The following is a 22,505-nucleotide window of genomic DNA, read 5'->3' on the forward strand; positions in this document are numbered from 1 at the left end:
TGTAAGGGGCATTGCAAGTTGCTCTGTCCTAATTTTTGGCAGCTTTTGCTGGGAAAGCATAAGCAAATACTATGGGAGACCCACTCCACAATAATGGGACTTATGTTTGTAATATGCTGTACTGCATGGCTCTTGTAAGGGGCATTGCAAGTTGCTCCGTCCTAATTTTTGGCAGCTTTTGCTTGCAAGGCATAAGCAAATACTATGGGAGACCCACTCCCCAATAATGGGACTTATGATTGTAATATGCTGTACTGCATGGCTCTTGTAAGGGGCATTGCAAGTTGCTCCGTCCTAATTTTTGGCAGCTTTTGCTTGCAAGGCATAAGCAAATACTATGGGACACCCACTCCACAATAATGGGACTTATGTTTGTAATATGCTGTACTGCATGTGAGGCGCCCCCTGGGCCGTGTGTACACGTGTGTGGGATACCTGATGCCGGCTCTCTGGGGTCTGTAGTCTCCGTGGCGGTGACCCGGTCCCGTGGCTCAGGCTGGTCAAACCAGTGGCAGTCTTTCTTAGGTTTTGAGGTTAATTGTCCGACTGCGTCACCCGTGGATTGCGGTCAGGGAGTACCACCGCTGTGAGGCAGACCGCTGAGGCTGGTGTTGTGTGCGCAGCATAGAATGGGATAACTCCCCTCGAGAGGAGTATAGCCTCAGGGCAATGAGTGTGGATGATGGGGGTGATGGTGCACGAGCGCAGCAGGAACGACTCAGAGTCTTTGCAATGCAGTTCAGGGTCTTTACTGATGATTATAAGGTAGACCCTCCCGGGAGTACTGGCTAGCATAAGAGGCCTGGTCAGTCTGTGAGCAAGCAGGAGTTCCCCTGGCCAGGTGGAGTTGTAGGCCTCCCCGTCTGTCTGCACTCTTCCTGGCTACCTTGCTGTAAGCGGGTAGAAGTAGCCCACGTCCCTGAGTGTACCGTTTAGTGCTCACCCGTATGGCTGGTGACTTGGGGCCTTCTGTTAGCCTCCGCTCCACGACGGCGGTGCTGGTCCCTTGCTTGTGACTGAGCCTCCGGGCTTCTATGGCCAGAGGACCTGAAATCCCCTGCCGGCTGGTTTCTGCTGCTGGATATATAAGTCCTCACAGCTTCGGACTCCTGTGTCTGGTTCCTATTGTCTTCTGCCAGGGCGAGCTCTGCTCAGCTTCCAGCCCCTGGTCTTTAGCTCCTAGCTCCTACAGAGCTCCTTGCTGTTACTTTCCCTTGCTCTCACTCTGACTCTGACTGTTCTCTGACTCACTCAACCCCGCCCCAGATCCAGTTTATAAGGACAGAATTCTCCCCTCCCAGGACTGGGGCAGGAGGATGTTGCATGTTTAAGGGATCCTGACCAGGAAACCTCCCACTTGCTCTCCGACGTAATATCTCTATTACTGTGGTGACCAGACCCCTGGGGTGCCACACATGGCTCTTGTAAGGGGCATTGCAGTGCATAATAATTTTTGGAAAGCCTTCTATTCCCTGCTTAGGCCAACAGTGTACAGGAGACCCAGTTGCTATAAATGGAAAAAACGGTTTAGTTAAGGCCCTCTGACCTCCATGTCACTTCCAAGGGGCATTGGAGTGCCTCGAAATTTTTGGTAGGCATTGCATTCACTGTATGCCTTATAACTGTGTAGCTGAACTGCTCCTTTTGGTACGGAAACATATCCTACAAGACATGTGTGGTTGGCTGGCCTGATATTGATGTGAATGGTCTCTGTTCCTCCTGCTCTTTCTCCTTTGCCACCACTTCATCCATCATTCATCACCTGAAGCTTTGTTTTAACGGGAGTCATAGAACTGGGATAGTAGCAGGAAAACATCCAGCAATCCTCGAAGGAGGTAGAATATGCGCCAAAACGTTGACCACCTCAGGCCTAGCTGCTACTACATACATGCGCTTGCATTCCAAGGAACAGAAAGCTAAGGAGGTTGATGGCCTCATGATCATGAATAATTTACTCGTTGTGTTGGAGGCCGACCACTGCTGCTGTCTACCTTCTGAACTTTGTGTTGAAGCCTGATTGACCCAGGACCCGCAATCCTCTATGTCTGGAGGACGTGTTGCATCCCAGTGTCCAACTGTGTCCCGGCTTCCACAATATTAACCCAGTGTGAAGGCATCAGTGAGATGGACCATTCCTGGCCACATTCACTTGTCCACGTGTTTGTGGTTAGGCTGTCCTTCCCACTAAATGCACTGGGGAGGGCACAGGTAATGTTTTGGCATGCACGCTTGTGTATAAGACGCACCGGGACAAATAGGGGCGGCTGGGGACTGTTTATGGACACCCGGCCACCCCCACGCGGCTGGGGACTGTGTGTTGGCACCCGGCCGCGGGGCGGCTGGGGACTGAGTATGGACACCCGGCCACCCCCCTGGCGGCTGGGCACCAAGCATGGACACCCGGCCGCCGGGCGGCTGGGGACTGAGTATGAATACCAGGCTACCGACGCAGCCATGACGTGGTGGCCAGATTTCACCTCCACATGCCTAAAAGGCCCAATTTCAAGTGCAAGCAAGCTAGCAGTATGGTATTGCAGCCTGGGGGGTGGGTGGGTGGCAGGCTGCATACTTGCGCTTGTATTGCAAGTTATGGGGGAGGTACAATTGAACACTGCCCTGGGACAAGGACTTGCACGGGGATAGTTGCAAGTCTGCATCTTCTGATGCGGCAAGGATCACTTCTGATGGGCAAACTTTTAGGCAGTGACCTGGGTGTCAGAGATGCTTCCAGGGGTCTTCCCCATGCTGTTCCCATGTCTTTTTAGCACTGTATGCATGTGTCACACAGCACATGGCCAGATAAGGTTGTAAAATGTTAAAATGACATTTCCCGGTGAATGCATTTGTCACGGTTGAAAGCAATACAAACGTGCAAAAACGCATAAAAAATGCTACTTGTGAACATAGCCCAAGGTGTGGAGGAGTATTTTTGTTTTTGGTTATTTATTTTACCTTATACACAAGTCCTTACCCTGGAAAGGATGTTCCTTAACCCCTTTCCGACCTGGTCAATAATAGTACGCACCAGGTCGGGAAGGCCGGTTCAGTGGGGGCTCCGGCGGTGAGCCCGCACTGAAGCGAGCACATGTCAGCTGATTATTGGAATCGCAATCCACCCGCGGCTGTTAATATGTTAAATCTCTGACAGTGGCATTTAACTCGCGCTTCCTGGAGTCCTAAGCCCCGCCCATCAGTGACCCCGTCTCGTGATCGCGGGTCACCAATGGGTGGGCATGACAACTCAGGGTCTGCAGCAGACGCCTGTGGTTGTCATGTCTCAATTGCTATGAGCGCCAATTAGTGGTCAGCGCTCATAGCAAGTGAGCATTTCTCCTGCATACAAGCGATCTGCTCATCGCTTGTATGCAGTAGAAGCAATCAGACAACTGCTGCTTCTAGTCTCCTCTGGAGACTATAGAAGCAAGCAGAAAGTGTAAAAAAAAGTTTTTAAAAAAATAAAAAAAATAAAAAATATATAAAAGTTTAAGTCACCCCCCTTTCGCCCCTATCAAAATAAAATATATATATATAAAAAAAAACACATACACATATTTGGTATCGCTGCGTTCAGAATTGCCCGATCTATCAATATAAAAGAAGAATTAATACAATCAGTAAACGGCGTAACGAGAAAAAAATTTTAAACGCCAGAATTAAGTTTTTTTGGTCGCTACAACTTTGCAATAAAATGCAATAACGGGCGATCAAAACATCAGATCTACCCCAAAATGGTATCAATAAAAACGTCAGACCGGCATGCAAAAAATAAGCCCTCACCTGGCCCCAGATCCCGAAAAATGGAGAAGCTAAGGGTCTCGGAAAATGGCGTCATTTTTTTTTTTTTTTTTTAGCAAGCTTTGGATTTTTTTTTCACCACTTAAATAAAAAAGAACCTATACATGTTTGGAGTCTATCAACTCGTAACGACCTGGAAAATAATGATGGCAGGTCAGTTTTAGCAATCTGTGAACGTGGTAAAAAAAGGACCCAAAAAACAACTGTGGAATTGCATTTTTTTTGCAGTTTCACAGCACTTGGAATTTTTTTCCCATTTTCCAGCACACGATATGGTAAAACCAGTGATGGTGTTTAAAAGTACAACTCGTCCAGCAAAAAATAAGCCCTCACATGGCCATATTGAGCGAAAATTAAAAAAGTTCTGGCTCTGGGAAGAAGAGGAGCAAAAAAGGAAAGCACAAAAACAGAAAGACCCATGGTCGTTAAGGGGTTAACATATTTCACAGGAAAGCACTTTCACTTTCGTTTTTGAACATTTTATTGTGAGCCTGTAAAAGTGGCTTAATACCTCTGACCACGTTGTTGACAGCAATGACCTGGGGGTCAGAAATTCTTCCATGTCATTTGAGCACTGTCACTATCGTTTTGGGCACTTTTTAGGCTGTCTACAGACTGCCGGGGGAGCCGCCGCAAAAATGTTCGGGTCTCCCATAGACTAACATTGGGCTCGTTGCTCGGGTCGAGCACGTGAGTATCACAGTGAGCTCGGCCCGAGCTTTGAGCACCCGAGCATTTTATTGCTCGCTCAACACTAGTCATGATCAAAACTGACATTAGAGGAAAGTCAATCGGAGTACTGAGAATCAAAACTATTTGTTCAGCCAGCAACCTTAAGAATTTTTTTTAGAGCTGAGACCAAGGGTTATTGAGAATCAAAACTATTTGTTCAGCCAACAACCTTAAGAAAATTTTTTAGAGCCGAGACCAATGGTAGGTATGAGTTATGCATACTCCAGTCCGGAGCCCATCCAGTGGGCGTGGCCTCGATTCCTACACTAGTACAGAGTGAGGCTGCTCCTTGACTAGTGATGTGGTCGTCCAGTCGCCGACTAGAGGACATGGCCTCGCTCCATAGAAGTGTATGGCCTCAGGACAACCTCTGGCTGGGAATATGTATAACTCATACATACACTCCAGTCCCGGTTCAGAAACCGGTGAACCCTCTCAGCGCACAGTGCATGCACTGGGGGATTAATACGTCTGCAGTCACATCGTGTGACTGCAGACTTATCAACTTGGATTGGACAACCCCTTTAAATAGTGTATGGAAGATCCGAGGAGAGCTGAGTGAAAGATTTTTTAACCCCTTCTCAGCCAATTCAATTTATATTTAAGTTATTTGAAGCAAATCAAAATTTCCCTCCTGAATTGATCGAATCTGCACTAATCAAATTTCAGGAGAATGGCTCATCTCTACTTAGAAGGTATGCATACATTTCCTATCATATATGTTCATTGCTGCGGTACACCTGAAAAAAATAAATCAACTTTGCAAACAATTTTGACTAAAATCTCTTTAATGATGTCTCCAGATTACAAGCGGTATCCTGTTCAATATTGCTTAGTAACATATTTTTGGTGGGTAAGAAGTAACTGTTGGGTGGGAGTATGGCTGCAGGATCTGACTTTACCGAGTTTGTGTGAAACCTGTAATAATTGAGTGGCAAAGGTGATCATTGGCACTGTAAACTCTGGAAGGTACGAGATTACTAGGCTATTTACATTAGAGTTATAGAAAATAACTACAGAAGTACAAATTCTATGAAAAGTGGTGTCTCACAGTAAGACATAAAAGACAGAAATGACCTATAGTATAGATTACTTATAGAGGGGAAGCACTATGTTATATCAGCCATAGTTACATACAAAGGCGAAAATGCTTCACCATTTACAATTTAAAAGCTAAAATATTTCACTTAGCCCCGTACACAATAAATGTATTATCCTTTGTGTGGTATAGACAATATTTGCTCACGAATGACACAGGCATTACGCTAAAAGCTATGTCCTAGTTCTTCACAGAATTGTTGCTTCAACTGTTCTTAACCCATATTGGATCAAAATAATACAGAATAAAAAATAAAAAAATATATAGAACAGCGACATCTTACCAATTTTTATAGTTTGCTCTGCCAAATACACACAATTCACTGCATTCGACTTTTCTTTGTATTGTATAGATTTCTGCCTGAATCAAGTCCAAAATATCTTTTTCCCAATAAAACCTTTATCCAATAACATATTTTCAGCTGTTAAAAAGGTGAGTTAAACTGGGAAACAAAAAATACTTAAAATGCCAATATCTTCACGTATAAGAGGGGAAACTTTCACTGTTCCCTCACTGCCTCTCTCTGCTCAATTAGTGTCTCCTTTGTCAGTGCTACAGTGACACCCACTGGTTAATGCGACAGTCTCGAACTTGAAATGTCTCCCCGCAGTCACTAGCTATGATAAATCGTTATAATGTCGCTGATCATGGATATCTATCCATCTATCTATCTATCCATCTATCTATCTATCTATCTATCTATCTATCTATCTATCTATCTATCTATCTATCTATCTATCTATCTAAATAAACAGGTAGAGGCTGCCTATATGCACATACTTATAAGTGGCTTCAACCTATTTATTTATATATAATATATATATATATATATATATAAATTATATTGAAAACAGCACCATTTAATAATTACTCACTAATGGGTGCCAGGCCTCCAAACAGTCGGTCCAAACTGTTGCATATCAAAGAAGGTATATCAAAAGGCAGCACTCCAAATAATTTTTTAGAAAAAATGGACTTTAATGACCCCAAGAAGCAACGTTTCGGTTCACAGAACCTTTTTCAAGGTATATATATATATATATATATATATACACACATTATATATAACATAATAATATAACTATTATAATATTATATATATATATGTATATATATATATATATATATATATATATAGGACACTACAATATATATGTATTTATATATAATGTATATATATACATATATATAGTACAGACCAAAAGTTTGGACACATCTTCTCATTTTAAGATTTTTCTATATTTTCTTGACTTTGAAAATTGTACATTCACACTGAAGGCATCAAAACTATGAATTAACACATGTGGAAATATATACTTAACAAAAAAGTGTGAAACAACTGAAAATATGTCTTATATTCTAGGTTCTTCAAAGTAGCCACCTTTTGCTTTGATGACTGCTTTGCACACTCTTGGCATTCTCTTGATGAGCTTCAAGAGGTAGTCACCGGAAATGGTTTCACTTCACAGGTGTGCCCTGTCAGGTTTAATAAGTGGGATTTCTTGCCTTATAAATGTCGTTGGGCAAGTGATAATGGGGAAGGTGATAGAGATGAGTGAAAAAATTAGCAAAATTCTGGTCCAGCATCTACAACATTACTTAATGGTCACCCTGCAAACCACCTCCTACCTGCCATCATGCTCGACTCCACATTTGATTAGCCAGCCTGGCAGGATATCGTGTGTGCGTCACACATCAATGATGGTGCTACTCTAGGCTAGCTAATCAAAGAAAAGATGCAGGCAAGTAGGAGGTGGTTCATAGTGCTCCTGTCCGGTGGTCACTGATTGCTCACATTGTCTCCGTACTAGCATCCTTTGAATTTAATCACTCATCTCTAGTAGTTTTAGAGCTATTATCAATGCAAGTGTACTGTGATATGTAAGATAAGGCAGCCGTGATGGGGCACTTAAGAACTAAATCACAGGAGGTGAACTCTGATATGTGAGGTAAAGAAGCCATGATGGAGCACCTAAGAACTAAATCACTGGATGTGAACTCTGATACGTGAGTTAAAGAAGCCATGATGGAGCACCTAAGAACTAAATCACTGGAGGTGAACTCTGATATGTGAGATAAGGAAGCCATGATGGAGCACCTAAGAACTAAATCACAGGAGGAGAACTCTGATATGTGAGGTAAAGAAGCCATGATGGAGCACCTAAGAACTAAATCACTGGATATGAACTCTGATACGTGAGTTAAAGAAGCCATGATGAGACACCTAATAACTAAATCATTGGAGGTGAACTCTGATATGTGAGATAAGGAAGCCATGATGGAGCACCTAAGAACTAAATCACTGGATGTGAACTCTGATACGTGAGTTAAAGAAGCCATGATGGAGCACCTAAGAACTAAATCACTGGATGTGAACTCTGATACGTGAGCTAAAGAAGCAATGATGGAGCACCTAAGAACTAAATCACTGGAGGTGAACTCTGATATGTGAGATAAGGAAGCCATGATGGAGCACCTAAGAACTAAATCACAGGAGGTGAACTCTGATACGTGAGATAAAGAAGCCATGATGGGGCAGATAAGACCTAAATTCAATGGAGGTGAACTGTGATATGTATGATAAAGGCAGCCATGATGGAGAAGATAACTAATCTCACTGGAAGTAAACTGTAGTATCTAAGATGACAGCTATGATGGAGCAGATAAGAATTAATATTACTGGAGGTGAACTGTGATATATAAGATAAGGCAGCCTTCAAGGGGCAGCTAAGATCTAAATCACTGAAGGTGAGCTCTGATTTGAAAGATTAGGCAGTCATGATGGGGCAGATAAGATCTAAAATCACTGGATGCAAACTCTAATAAGTAAGTAAAAGCAGCCATGTTGGGCCAGACAACAACTAATCTCCCATGAAGTGAATTGTGATATGTAAGATAAGGCAGCCATGATGGGGCAGATATGAATTAACATCCCTGCAGGTGAACTGTGATATGTAAGTCAAGGCAGCCATGATGGGATAGATAACAACTAACCTCACTAGAGGTAATCTGTAATATGTAAGATAGGGCAGCCATTATGGGACAGATAAAAGTTAATCTCACTGGAGGTAAACTGTGATATGGAAGACAAGGCAGCCATCAAGGGGCCGATGAAAGCTAGTCTCACTGGAGATTGATTTTGATATATAGGATAATGCAGCCATGATGGGGCGGATATGAACTAATCTGTCCGGAGGTGAACTATAATAAGTAAAAGTAAAGCAGCAATAATGTGGCAGATAGGAACAAATATCATTGGAGGCAATCAGTAATATGCGAGATTAGGCAATGATGGGTCAGATAAGAACTAATATCATTAAAGGAGAGTAGTAATATATGAGATAAGGCAATAATAGACATTTTAAAAAAAAACACCTATATCTGTTTTAAGAAGCTAATAGCAAAGAGCAGCAAAAAGCATTTACAGCTCACATGTTGATATGACAGTCTTTGCTGCCAGTTTACAATTGACAAGTTATAGATTTCTTCTTTATAATCAATTCCTTTTAGCATTACAAGCCCTCTTAACCCTTTCAGTAGAATGGAAAGTCAAAATCCATGGCCACAAGACAGAGACTTATTTTAAATTAGTCCATTTTGGTACATTTGTTGCCTAAACAATTAATAGGTTTGCTGCAATTTTTAATCCATATTTCATACACAAATTACTTTATCTTTTACAGACACAAGTGCCTAAAACAATTGATTAAAAAGAAACATAAGCCAGGCCATCTGCACCTATTCTACTTTTACATGAAATCTGTAACCTACAACTTTTAATTAACGACGTAGGACATAGAGGAGTATGCTACTTTACTACACCTTAGGGTTATTGGATGTTCTTCTTAGACAGGTGACATTTTTGGCTAAAAGCTGGCAGATTAGATCATCATGCAGAATGGCATTTATTAGTCGTTTTCAAAACAATTCATTTAGTCTCATAAATACACATTATCCAAACCCTGGCATCACATGCTTTATTATATCTGGGAATAAGGTAATTAAGAACATTTCCAAAAACAAAAAGAGGTCCTCAGGCTCCAAGATGAAATTACATTGAAAGTCACATTCAACGCAAGAGTAAATGTTCTGCAAAATAAATCCTTTCTATGTACAGTTTACAGTATAGATAATTAAAGAGACAAAACAGTGAGTCACAGGCCTGGACAATTAGCAAGGTAAGCTTGTAATCTACAAATAACACATAGCGGGGCTCTGAAGAAGGGAGCGTGCATATGATGCATGGTATGCCAGCTGGCCAGCAGCTCCCTATTGTTTCTAGTATAAATACAGCAATGCTCCAAGATGCCTAAAATATCTGTCTACCTGTGTAGTTCAATGCTAGAGGAGAAAACAGAAGGTACGAACCAATGCACCACAAGCACATGATAAGTGACATCTGCTAGCAGTGCACTAGGAGCATGGACTCCTACACAGCACACAGGGCTTTAATAATATTCTTCTCATCAGGTTAATACTTGCACATTAATCACTAAGGATTAATAGGTTATGACACTCAGCAGTTCTGTCTCTGTCAATTACTTTATTACAAATTGCCATTTGCATTAGCAAGAAGTAATGAGCATCAAAGTGTCATAATGCAGTTCTTTCTAGATGTTTTTGAACCTTCTAACCTATAAGTATGATATTGCACCCTTGCAAACACATTATCCCCAATCAGTTGGGTCATTATATATAATTGCCAAATGCCATATATTATCCATAATTGCTATGCAGTACATGCAACAATTAGTTAAATAACAAAGTAATGGGATATGATTGTGACCTGTCCTCTATAAAATGATGCTATAATATTAGACGAGGCAATGATATGAACGGATCCTTCAGGTTAATCTTGAATGTGAGGCTGAAGGTTATTATATCCCATTGTTTTAAAAATAAAAATGTGCTTTTAGTGATGTGTGCGTCATCCTTCTGGGATATGACTGTGCACTATGTCTTTGCCCAGCACACGCTCGTAGATGCGCTAAGTGGGATAATGATTTAACTCCGTCCTAAAAGTGGACAATACTACTGAGCAACAGTTATATGGCAGTATCTAATTAAGCTGGGTAGTATATAATATATAGAAAAAAAGCAAGCACTTGTTCTATGGGACATCTATCATGAAATGCTACACACTGTAATTTACTAGCTTCTACAGTAACTAGCTAATTATCTCTGCTGCACAGAGTTAAGCCCATGTCTCCCATGATTTACTTTAACTATAGTGAGCTGTGGACAGTGGACACACAAAGGTCTATAATTCCAGTAGCAGCTCCCATAGATGGATAAATCAGGAGACGGTCAGATGTATCCAAAGTTTGTAGTCTATTAATACAAGTTTATCTAATGTGGCTTGTATGTACAGTAAGTAAACTTCATTGTTTCCTCTACACTCTGATAAAGCTTAATGTATTCAATCGATCTTCCCTCTGCTGTGAAACACATTATTTGACCTGATCCAGGTGTTTTACTAGCAAGTATGTTCTGCAGAGACTCCAAATATGATATGACACTGATAATAAATAGCCAATCTGATGAAACACAACACCTTGGGTATTGTTGATGCTAATCTAGCACATTCTGCTTAAAAAAATGGAACGTAAATGGACTTGACCTTTCTAATATGCCAGGACAGGTAATTTGTATTCCTAACAAGTTTGCTAGCAAAGCATTTTTTTGCAATCTCCTGTTACAGTCATTACCTGAATGTTGCATAGAGAGTATGCAGCACATGTGCACTTGCCTGTAGTCAGATGTACATATATAGAAAGAGAAGGATACCTGCTGTCACCCACACATTGAGCAGTGCCAGCATCAACATAATAATTCCACTGAATAGCCTGTATCCTGACATTGCCTGGTGAATTCATGCTCAACATCACCCTCGCTGACCTTAGCCTCAGCTTGAATTGCCAGGAACACAATGATAAAGTGCCATAGTACACACACTGCAAGTCAGAACACTTAGGAGAACACGAGTCATCAAGCATTTAACCTCCCCTATGTTAGACACTTTAACAAGAACATTTATATCCATATATCAGAATGGACAAGTCTGGAGCTCACAGTTAGAGCAGCCCAAGGAATAAGACCTGCACTCAGCACATAGACACATAGCAATGCAGAATGAATATTTACCTGCTGCCTCCCAATTTCGGATCCCTCTAAGTCTTGTCTATACTGGCTGCTGTTCCTGAGAGGCATTCTCCTGATAGCTTCCTATTCCCGACTAGCCCTCCTTCCCTCCTGTGCCTTCTCATTTGAAGCATGCTTCTTTTTTTTCTGCAGACTTGCCTTTTTATATGCTTACTGGCAGCAGGTCTTTTTTATCTCTTTTCAAAGCAACCTCTGATTAGAATGGAAGTAACTTCTAAATGTCATTGATGCTGCATGCAAATGATCCATCTTTCTGTAACACTGAGCAGGAACCTAGGATACAATTCCCTGGAATGAAATGCTTACAAATAATCCAATGCACAAAAGAGAGTCCAAAATAGCAGAAACATCTTACCTCCTTCTTCTTCTTCTTTTAGTGTAGCCAAATGGAGAACTGTGTAAATCCTCAGTGCCTTATGTTAAGCTGCTGCTACCTGCTCCTGGAGGAGACATGTGCCTGCTCTGTCGTAAGGAGAACTTAGTGGAGCTCTGCTTTGGGCTGTCTGTGCAGTAGTAGCAGCAGCTCAGTGATATCAGGGTCTCTAGGGGTCTGAACTGCTGAGAGAACATGCTCTGTGGCCTCTGACTAGTTCACTTCTTCATCTGAGAATATGAAAAGGAAGCACCGTGACTCCTCTCTCTTTTTTTTTCCCTTTCTTCTCTCTTTTTGTTCTTCTTGGATACAGCAGTTGCTATTAAAAAAGCCTCCAAAGCAGGAACATCCTCTCTTGACAGGAGGTGCAGATGGAGTCCTCACTATAAAACCAGAGATTGTCTATGAAATGGAGGCGTGCTACTAACCAGATTATATCCTATCAAGTATTTGCATCTAAACGAGCTTCAGGAGAGAGTTTTCAGATTTTTTCTTTCTTTAGCTTGTGATTAGGAACCAGGATCAATTGAGCTCCTGAGGAAACAAGGCAAAGTCATAGAAGCCAATCACAACTTTAGAGTTTTCTTGCTTTATAGTTTTGCCCTTTCAATCACTAAAGCCTGCCCTAGTTCTACACTTCTGTGCTTCAGTATTTTCTCCACCTGCTGTGTTGTCTGGTGTAAAATCCCAGTGTATGATTTAGGCTCAGTGTGAAACTCATCTTCCAGAGAGGAGCCTGTGTCTAAACACTTTGGAACAATAGTCAGGTCAGATATATAGTGTTGCTGGAATCACTCTGCCTATTGCTCCAGTTTCCTATTGTCTCGCTATCGCTATTGTTAGCACCATGTGTATTCAGCAGTGAAGCATTGCAGATTGATTCACACCGGAATTCTATTATATTGAATCCTGACTTAATAATATGCAGAAGAGCAAGAAACAAGCATATATATATATATATATATATATATATATATATATATATATATATATATATATACATATATATATATATATATGTATATGTGATACTATTCAAATAATATTTTTATACATCAAACAGGAAGTATACAGCAATTTGTTAAGGGAAAGTTTCATCTCTCCTATGTACCAGTCTGTTACTTGCTTTTATTTTACTTGTTTTTAACTTACATTATCCATTATGTCCTGTATTATGTTATGTATTATGTTAAGTAATGTTTGTATCCTTTTTACTAAGGGCAGCACCTTGGAGTTAAAGGGTCTGTTAATAATAATAATAGTAATAATAATAATAGTAATAGGAATAAGAATAAGATAAATACATTCTTCCTATATTTCGCTTTTTAAAAATAATAAAAACAAGACTTAAAAGAATAAATGCATGACTAAATTGTTTTCCATCTGCAATCTATACAAATTTTACTATATATATTTTATTTTACATATATACTGTGTATATATATATATACAGTACAGACCAAAAGTTTGGACACATCTTCTCATTTAAAGATTTTTCTGTATTTTCATGACTATGAAAATTGTACATTCACACTGAAGGCATCAAAACTATGAATTAACACATGTGGAATTATATACTTAACAAAAAAGTGTGAAACAACTGAAATATGTCTTATATTCTAGGTTCTTCAAAGTAGCCACCTTTTGCTTTGATGACTGCTTTGCACACTCTTGGCATTCTCTTGATGAGCTTTAAGAGGTAGTCACCGAAAATGGTTTTCACTTCACAGGTGTGCCCTGTCAGGTTTAATAAGTGGGATTTCTTGCCTTATAAATGGGGTTGGGACCATCAGTTGTGTTGTGCAGAAGTCAGGTGGATATACAGCTGATAGTCCTACTGAATAGACTGTTAGAATTTGTATTATGACAAGAAAAAAGCAGCTAAGTAAAGAAAAACAAGTGGCCATCATTACTTTAAGAAATGAAGGTCAATCAGTCCAAAAAATTGGGCAAACTTTGAATGTGTCGCCAAGTGCAGTTGCAAAAACCATCAAGCGCTACAAAGAAATTGGCTCACATGAGGACCGCCCCAGGAAAGGAAGACCAAGAGTCACCTCTGCTTCTGAGGATAAGTTTATCCGAATCACCAGCCTCAGAAATCGCAGGTTAACAGCAGCTCAGATTAGAGACCAGGTCAATGCCACACAGAGTTCTAGCAGCAAACACATCTCTACAACAACTGTTAAGAGGAGACTTTGTGCAGCAGGCCTTCATGGTAAAATAGCTGCTAGGAAACCACTGCTAAGGACAGGCAACAAGCAGAAGAGACTTGTTTGGGCTAAATTACACAAGGAATGGACATTAGACCAGTGGAAATCTGTGCTTTGGTCTGATGAGTCCAAATTTGAGATCTTTGGTTCCAACCACCGTGTCTTTGTGCGATGCAGAAAAGGTGAACAGATGGACTCTACATGCCTGGTTCCCACCGTGAAGCATGGAGGAGGAGGTATGATGGTGTGGGGGGGCTTTGTTGGTGACACTGTTGGGGATTTATTCAAAATTGAAGGCATACTGAACCAGCATGGCTACCACAGCATCTTGCAGCGGCATGCTATTTCTTCCGGTTAGCGTTTAGTTGGACCATCATTTATTTTTCAACAGGACAATGACCCCAAACACACCTCCAGGCTGTGTAAGGGCTATTTGACCAAGAAGGAGAGTGATGGGGTGCTACGCCAGATGACCTGGCCTCCACAGTCACCAGACCTGAACCCAATCGAGATGGTTTGGGGTGAGCTGGACTGCAGAGTGAAGGCAAAAGGGCCAACAAGTGCTAAGCATCTCTGGGAACTCCTTCAAGATTGTTGGAAGACCATTTCCGGTGACTACCTCTTGAAGCTCATCAAGAGAATGCCAAGAGTGTGCAAAGCAGTCATCAAAGCAAAAGGTGGCTACTTTGAAGAACCTAGAATATAAGACATATTTTCAGTTGTTTCACACTTTTTTGTTAAGTATATAATTCCACATGTGTTAATTCATAGTTTTGATGCCTTCAGTGTGAATGTACAATTTTCATGGTCATGAAAATACAGAAAAATCTTTAAATGAGAAGGTGTGTCCAAATTTTTGGTCTGTACTGTATATATATATATATATATATATATATATATATTTATATATATGTATATAATCAGTACAGACCAAAAGTTTGGACATACCTTCTCATATAAAGATTTTTCTGTATTTTCATGACTATGAAAATTGTACATTCACACTGAAGGCATCAAAACTATGAATTAACACATGTGGAATTATATACTTAACAAAAAAGTGTGAAACAACTGAAAATATGTCTTATATTCTAGGTTCTTCAAAGTAGCCACCTTTTGCTTTGATGACTGCTTTGCACACTCTTGGCATTCTCTTGATGGTAGTCACCGGAAATGGTTTTCACTTCACAGGTGTGCCCTGTCAGGTTTAATAAGTGGGATTTCTTGCCTTATAAATCGGGTTTGGCAAGTGACAATGGGGAAGGTGATAGAGATGAGTGAAAAAATTAGCAAAATTCTGGTCCAGCATCTACAACATTACTCAATGGTCACCCTGCAAACCACCTCCTACCTGCAATCATGCTCGACTCCACATTTGATTAGCCAGCCTGGCAGGATATCGTGTGTGCGTCACACATCAATGATGGTGCTACTCTAGGCTAGCTAATCAAATATTTAAATATAAATGGGGTTGGGACCATCAGTTGTGTTATGCAGAAGTCTGGTGGATACACAGCTGATAGTCCTATTGAATAGACTGTTAGAATTTGAATTATGGCAAGAAAATAGCAGCTAAGTAAAGAAAAACGAGTGGTCATCATTACTTTAAGAAATGAAGGTCAGTCAGTTCGAAAAATTGGGAAAACTTTGAAAGTATCCCCAAGTGCAGTTGCAAAAACCATCAAGCGCTACAAAGAAACTGGCTCACATGAGGACCACCCCAGGAAAGGAAGACCAAGAGTCACCTCTGCTTCTGAGGATAAGTTTATCCGAGTCACCAGGTTCAGAAATCGCAGGTTAACAGCAGCTCAGATTAGAGACCAGGTCAATTCCACACAGAGTTCTAGCAGCAGACACATCTCTACAACAACTGTTAAGAGGAGACTTTGTGCAGCAGGCCTTCATGGTAAAATAGCTGCTAGGAAACCACTGCTAAGGACAGGCAACAAGCAGAAGAGACTTGTTTGGGCTAAGAACACAAGGAATGGACATTAGACCAGTGGAAATCTGCGCTTTGGTCTGATGAGTGAAGCATGGAGGAGGAGGTGTGATGGTGTGGGGTGCTTTGCTGGTGACACTGTTGGGGATTTATTAAAATTTGAAGGCATACTGAACCAGCATGGCTACCACAGCATCTTGCAGCGGCATGCTATTCCATCCGGTTTGCATTTAGTTGGACCATCATTTATTTTTCAACAGGACAATGACCCCAAACACACCTCCAGGCTGTGTAAGGGCTATTTGACCAAGAAGGAGAGTGATGGGGTGCTACGCCAGATGACCTGGCCTCCACAGTCACCAGACCTGAACCCAATCGAGACGGTTTGGGGTGAGCTGGACTGCAGAGTGAAGGCAAAAGGGCCAACAAGTGCTAAGCATCTCTGGGAACTCCTTCAAGATTATTGGAAGATCATTTACGGTGACTACCTCTTGAAGCTCATCAAGATAATGCCAAGAGTGTGCAAAGCAGTCATCAAAGCAAAAGGTGGCTACTTTGAAGAACCTAGAATATAAGACATATTTTCATTTTTTTCACAATTTTTTGAAACTGTATAATTCCACACGTGTTAATTCATAGTTTTGATGCCTTCAGTGTGAATGTACAATTTTCATAGTCATGAAAATACAGAAAAATCTTTAAATGAGAAAGTGTGTCCAAACTTTTGGTTTGTACTGTATATATATATATATATATATATATATATATATATATATATATATATATATATATACACATATATATATTGCTATTACAGCGCACTACAGACATCATCATCCCTGTCCCCACTTGGGCTATCAAACTAACTTTCTTTAGACATTTAGATATGTCTTTAGAGAGCAGGGGCAAACAAAAGTACCCAGAGAAAACCCACGAAACATGTCTAGAATGTCACACCAGTCCTCCTGGGATTATGGTTTTTCTCATCGCGCATATCTGGGACATCATTTGTACGCAATTGAAAAGGGAGCTGCCAGCAGTGGATCTTGAATATTTGCTTGCACAAGTGCATTCAGTGTGGTAAAACATTACTCAGACAACCATTAATAACCATATTGATAGCATGCCAAGGAGTGTAAGCATGAGTATTTCTGTGTGTGACACTCAGATTAAGTAAAATATAAACTGAGATGTTTTGAACATTTTTTTTTCATTTTTTCATTAATGGCATATCACTAACATATTTCCCTGATTCCATGACTTTTCTTAATGAGTAAACCAAAGTGTGCCTTAAAGGAGTTGTCCTCTACTTTCACATTGATGCCCTATCTGTAGGAAACACCGTCAGAGTCCCAGGATGGTAACGTCATTGCATAGCGCTGGGACTCTAACGTCCTGTGTGCACCATCATACAGTGTGGGGACTACTGTGCAGTGTCCTCATAAAGTGTGGAGACTATTGTGGCGGCTATTATGAAGTGTGAGGGTCATTATACAGTGTGGGAGATACTACAGTGATCAATAAACATTGTGGGGGACATTATATACTGTGAATGCTACTGTGGGGGCCAATATACAGTATGGGGGCCAAAATAAATTGTGAGGACTTCTGTGGGGGTCATAATACTGTGTTTTGCAGGAGCATTGCGGATATCATTCTATGTATAGCTGTACCCAGAGTATTGTGACCATCAAAGTTGCATATGGGATATTATTACTTTATGTGGAGTGCACTAGCACAGGTCATTAATGTTTTCTAGGGGGCAATTTTACCATCTAGAGAACACAAAGGAGGCATTATGACTATGTAAGGGGCCCAGTGGTGGCATTACTATGTGGGGCGGTAAGAAGAGCTCTTCTTGTACCACACAGCAGGTGCAGCAATAGGGACACATAAGGCAGAAGTGGCTCAGTATTGGGGTATCAATAGGATGAAGAGTTTCTTTAGGTTGGAAATAGATGGAGACGGGGCTGGAAATGTGAGAAGTCAGATGTGTCTGTGCTGTAATCTCTGCAGACGAGTCGTTACTGGAGAAGTCGGCATGTCAGTCTGGGCCAGATGGAAAATACAGGAAAAGTGAATGACTCCATCAGAAAGAACATCAGATGTAAGTCACTATATATAACTGTATTGTGATCCCTATATGCTCTACAGGACTGGTATCTACCACTATATGATCATTATATGTCGGTAATATCAGTTCTGGTCTTTGTGTATAGATTTATTTTCAAGAACAGCGCGGCCATCTGCTCAGGTTCTCCTGTACCCACAATTGCGGTGCGCCACCATATTTTAATCAAGGTTAGCTTGTTAGGGACACACTCAGAAGCTTTGCCCCTCCTGAGCTGAACCCCTAGCTACGTCTCTCCCACCAGTTATCATCCATTTACTCATAGCCATATATGTTGAGGTCACTTTGACACTGTCCTTTCACGAGTTGTGGAGTACTTTTGATTTGATGTGATTTGATTCACTGCAAATCATGTTTTCTGGCCAAATTCTGCTAAGCTTACAAGTTTTAATTTCAGAAGATTCAGTCATCACATATGACTCACTCATTATAGATTGTAGAAGTTCTCACTCTCAGGTAGTCAATAGAGTTCACACAGGTACCGGGTTCTTGTGTCCAAACAGTATGAGGTTTATTAACCCTTTCACTCCAAAGCTTATTTTCACCTTCCTGACAGGCCAATTTTTTCAATTCTGACCAGTGTCATTTTATGAGTTAATAATTCTGGCACACTTCAATGGATCCCGGTGATTCTGTTTTCTGTGACATATTGTACTTCATGATAGTGGTAAAACTTATTTGATATGACTTTCGTTTATTTGTGAAAAAAATGGATTTTGGTGATAATTTTGAAAATTTTGCAATCTTCAATCTTTTAATTTTTATGCTCTTCAATCAGAGAGTTATGTCACAAAAAATAGTTCATAAATAACATTCTACACATCTACTTTACATCAGCACAATTTTGGAAACATAATTTTTTTGTGTTAGGAAGTTATAAGGGTTAAAAGTTGACCAGCGATTTCTTATTTTTACAACAAAATTTACAGAACCATTTTTTTAAGGACCACATCACATTTGAAGTGAATTTGAGGGATCTATATAACAGAAAATACACAAAAGTTACAGCATTATAATAACTTCACCCCTCAAGGTGCTCAAAACCACATTCAAGAAGTTTATTAACCCTTCAGGTGCTTCACAGGAATTAATGGAATGTGGAAGTAAAAAATAAACATTTAACTTTTTTTCACAAAATTTTTACTTTAGACCCATTTTTTTTTGCTTTCACAAGGGTAACCAGAGAAAATGGACCCCAAAATTTGTTGTGCATTTTCTCCTGACCTCACCAATACCCAATATGTGGTAGAAAACCACTGTTTGGGCGCATGGCAGGGCTTGTAAGGGAATGCGTGCCATTTGATTTTTTTAAAATGTAAAATTTGCTGGCATAATTACTGAACACCATGTCGCGTTTGGGGAGCCAATGATGTGCCTAAACAGTGGAAACCCCCCACAAGAGACACCATCCTGGAAACTAGACCCCTCGGGAAACTTGTACAGATGTGTAGTAAACACCTTGAACCCGCAGGTGCTTCATAGATGTTTATAATGTTGAGCCATCAAAATGAAAAAAATCAATTTTTTTTCTCAAAAATGTTTTTTTAGACCCAAATTTTGCATTTTCACAAGGATGGAGCTCAGAAGGGGGGGGGCATTTAGATTTGGGAACGCAGAATTTGCTGGATTTATTTTGGACGGCGAGGAGCCATTTCATTTTTCCAGAGCCTTTGTGCTACGAGTAACGTGGAAGCCCCCTATATTTCCATTAACAGATGACGGACCTGAATGGGGACTTGCTTTTTTGTCAGTGGAGTTGAAGCTTTTATTGGGAACATTTTACATAACATTTGGGATCACATTTATCCAGCGTTCTACGCTGAGCACTGATATCAGAGTTTCCATCTAAATCTCCGAGTGATGTGGTTCAGATGAAAACCCCAAGGGATCCATTCACTATAATGAGGCAGCAGCATTACTCTGGACTCCATCTTGCTTCAGTTCAGCGGTGTCCTTCTTTTCAGAAGTGCCCAAAACTGTGGCCAACGACGCTTTTATGCACACCTAAAAAGACAGACACTGCAGGATCACAGGTCCTACGGCATCCATAGGTTGTCCATTTGCCTCATTACAGGGAATCTTCCTGTGGGGGTTCTGTCTGAATCACATATTTCAGAGAGTTACACAGAAACACCGGTGTAAGCAATCAGCGTAGAGCACAGGATAAATGTGAGCGGAGCCTTACTGCGATCTTTGGGAGACAGAATGAACAAATCAACAGCAGGTGAAAAGGTGGTTTTATTTATTTATTATGTCATTCCACGTGCAGTATAAGTGATTAGATGACTTTATTCTTCAGGTCAGTGTGATTACAACGCTACCAGATTTATATGGGGTTTTTAAGAGTAGCAGCTGTCACACACTAAAAGACGCTTTTTATTATAAAAAATTATTTTTGTATCACCATATTTTCATAGCTATAATTTTTCCATAATTCTACTGACAGAGTGATGTGAGAGCTTGTTTTTTGTGGGACGAGTTGATATTTTTACTGGTGTCATTTTAGAGCAAATTAAATCTTTTGATCACTTTCCATTCCATTTTTTGGGAGGCAGAATGAACAAAAACTGCCAATTCAGGAATTTTTGTTGGGGGGATTTTTTTTATGCCATTTCACATGTGGTAAAATTGATAAGGCAGTTTTATTCTTTGAGTCAGTACAATTACAGCGATACCACATTTATATAGTTTTGGCGCTTTTACACAATAAAAACTATTTGATAGCAAAAATAATTATTTTTGCATAGCTTTATTCTGAGAGCTGTAACTTTTTTATTTTTCCGCTGACTGATATGTATGATGGCTTGTTTTTTGCAGGACAAGATGACATTTTCAGCGATACCATTTTTATTTACATTCAGCTTTTTGATTGCCTTTTATTCCACTTTTTGCTTGGCGGTATGTTGATTTTTTGCATTCTTTTTTTTGTGATTTTTTTTAATATTTGTATAATTATTATTAACTGTTTTTTTACTGTTTCACATTCTCCCCGTATAGGACTTCAACTTTACCTGCCCTGATTGCTGATCTAATGCTCTGCAATTCTTCTGTACTGCAGAGCATCAGAACAAAATCTGACAGGCAGGGAGGAGTCATCTCAGCTCCTTCTCTCTGAGCAGGTGCTGACAGACCACCTTCCTGAAAGACTCTGATGGACCCCGCGGCCATCTTGGGACCAGGGATCACCTTAGAGACCTTCAGCACTATGTAATCGCATCGCGTTGTGCTGATGGAAGCACAAATGGATGCACCCACTCCCTCTGCAATGCCGCTGCCAATATTGACAGCAGCATCACAGGGATTAAACACCAGCAATCAATGCTAGCACCAATTGTGGGCGTTTCTGCAGTGTCAGCTCTCAAATAGAGCTGACACCTGCACTCAATTGCAGCAGCTTTCATCGTGAGCACGCCGTGATCATGGCGTTGTATACAGCACTTTGCAAGAACGCAGCTCCCGGGAAGAAAATGAACTTCATAAACTTTCATAGTTCTCAAATGAACAACAGCCTTCCTGGTAGAAACAAAGTAATAAGAATCACAGTCCTTTTTCAGGGAAGGCAAAGCACCAACAGGGTCTCACATAGACAGCTATACAGGTTGTGATTTAGACTAAGTGTGATCACCATTATTAGTTACTCTCCAGCTCCAACACATCACACCCACCTAAACCAACCTAGCTGCCTTTTATGGGACCTGCAAGCCCCGAACTGGAAAGTATGGAAACGACCATTCCCACCCAAGCTCTTTGAGTCACTCCTAAATCCCGGATCGAAAATCCAGTCCACTAAAAATTCTCTCAATAACTTATTGCTACTGAAGCACTCTCTTCCGGGACTTACATCACCGAGGTCAGGCACCTCAGTGCCACATACCTGCCATTCAGGACTTTACCTCCTGCTTTCCTACAAGATGTACAGTGCCTTGAAAAGGTATTCATACCGACTGAACTTTTCCACATTTTTTCATGTTGCACCCACAAACTTAGCCGATAGCGCTGCTCACAGACAGAAACAGCACCAGGAGGTAATTAGAAAGAAGCTTCTATTTATCATTAAAACACAT

General features: G+C 40.7%; 1 protein-coding gene across 2 annotated transcripts in view; it reads right to left on the reverse strand.

The window, feature by feature from the left end:
* The window catches only part of LOC141265647 (cadherin-7), a 471,557-nt gene extending 458,693 nt beyond the window's left edge, over positions 1 to 12,864 (reverse strand). Inside the window, exon 1 of one of the 2 annotated variants that reach the window (XM_073678971.1) lies at positions 12,144 to 12,864. The gene's annotated coding sequence lies outside the window, so the exon portion shown is untranslated. Of the gene's footprint in view, positions 1 to 11,770; positions 11,989 to 12,143 lie in introns of those variants that run through there. The other variant, XM_073678972.1, reaches the window with a different exon arrangement.
* Positions 12,865 to 22,505: the final 9,641 nt, after the last annotated feature.

The sequence above is a fragment of the Phyllobates terribilis genome, unplaced genomic scaffold (assembly GCF_046119375.1).
Source record: "Phyllobates terribilis strain yellow unplaced genomic scaffold, ASM4611937v1 Scaffold_4__5_contigs__length_816908805, whole genome shotgun sequence".
Classification (NCBI taxonomy): domain Eukaryota; kingdom Metazoa; phylum Chordata; class Amphibia; order Anura; family Dendrobatidae; genus Phyllobates; species Phyllobates terribilis.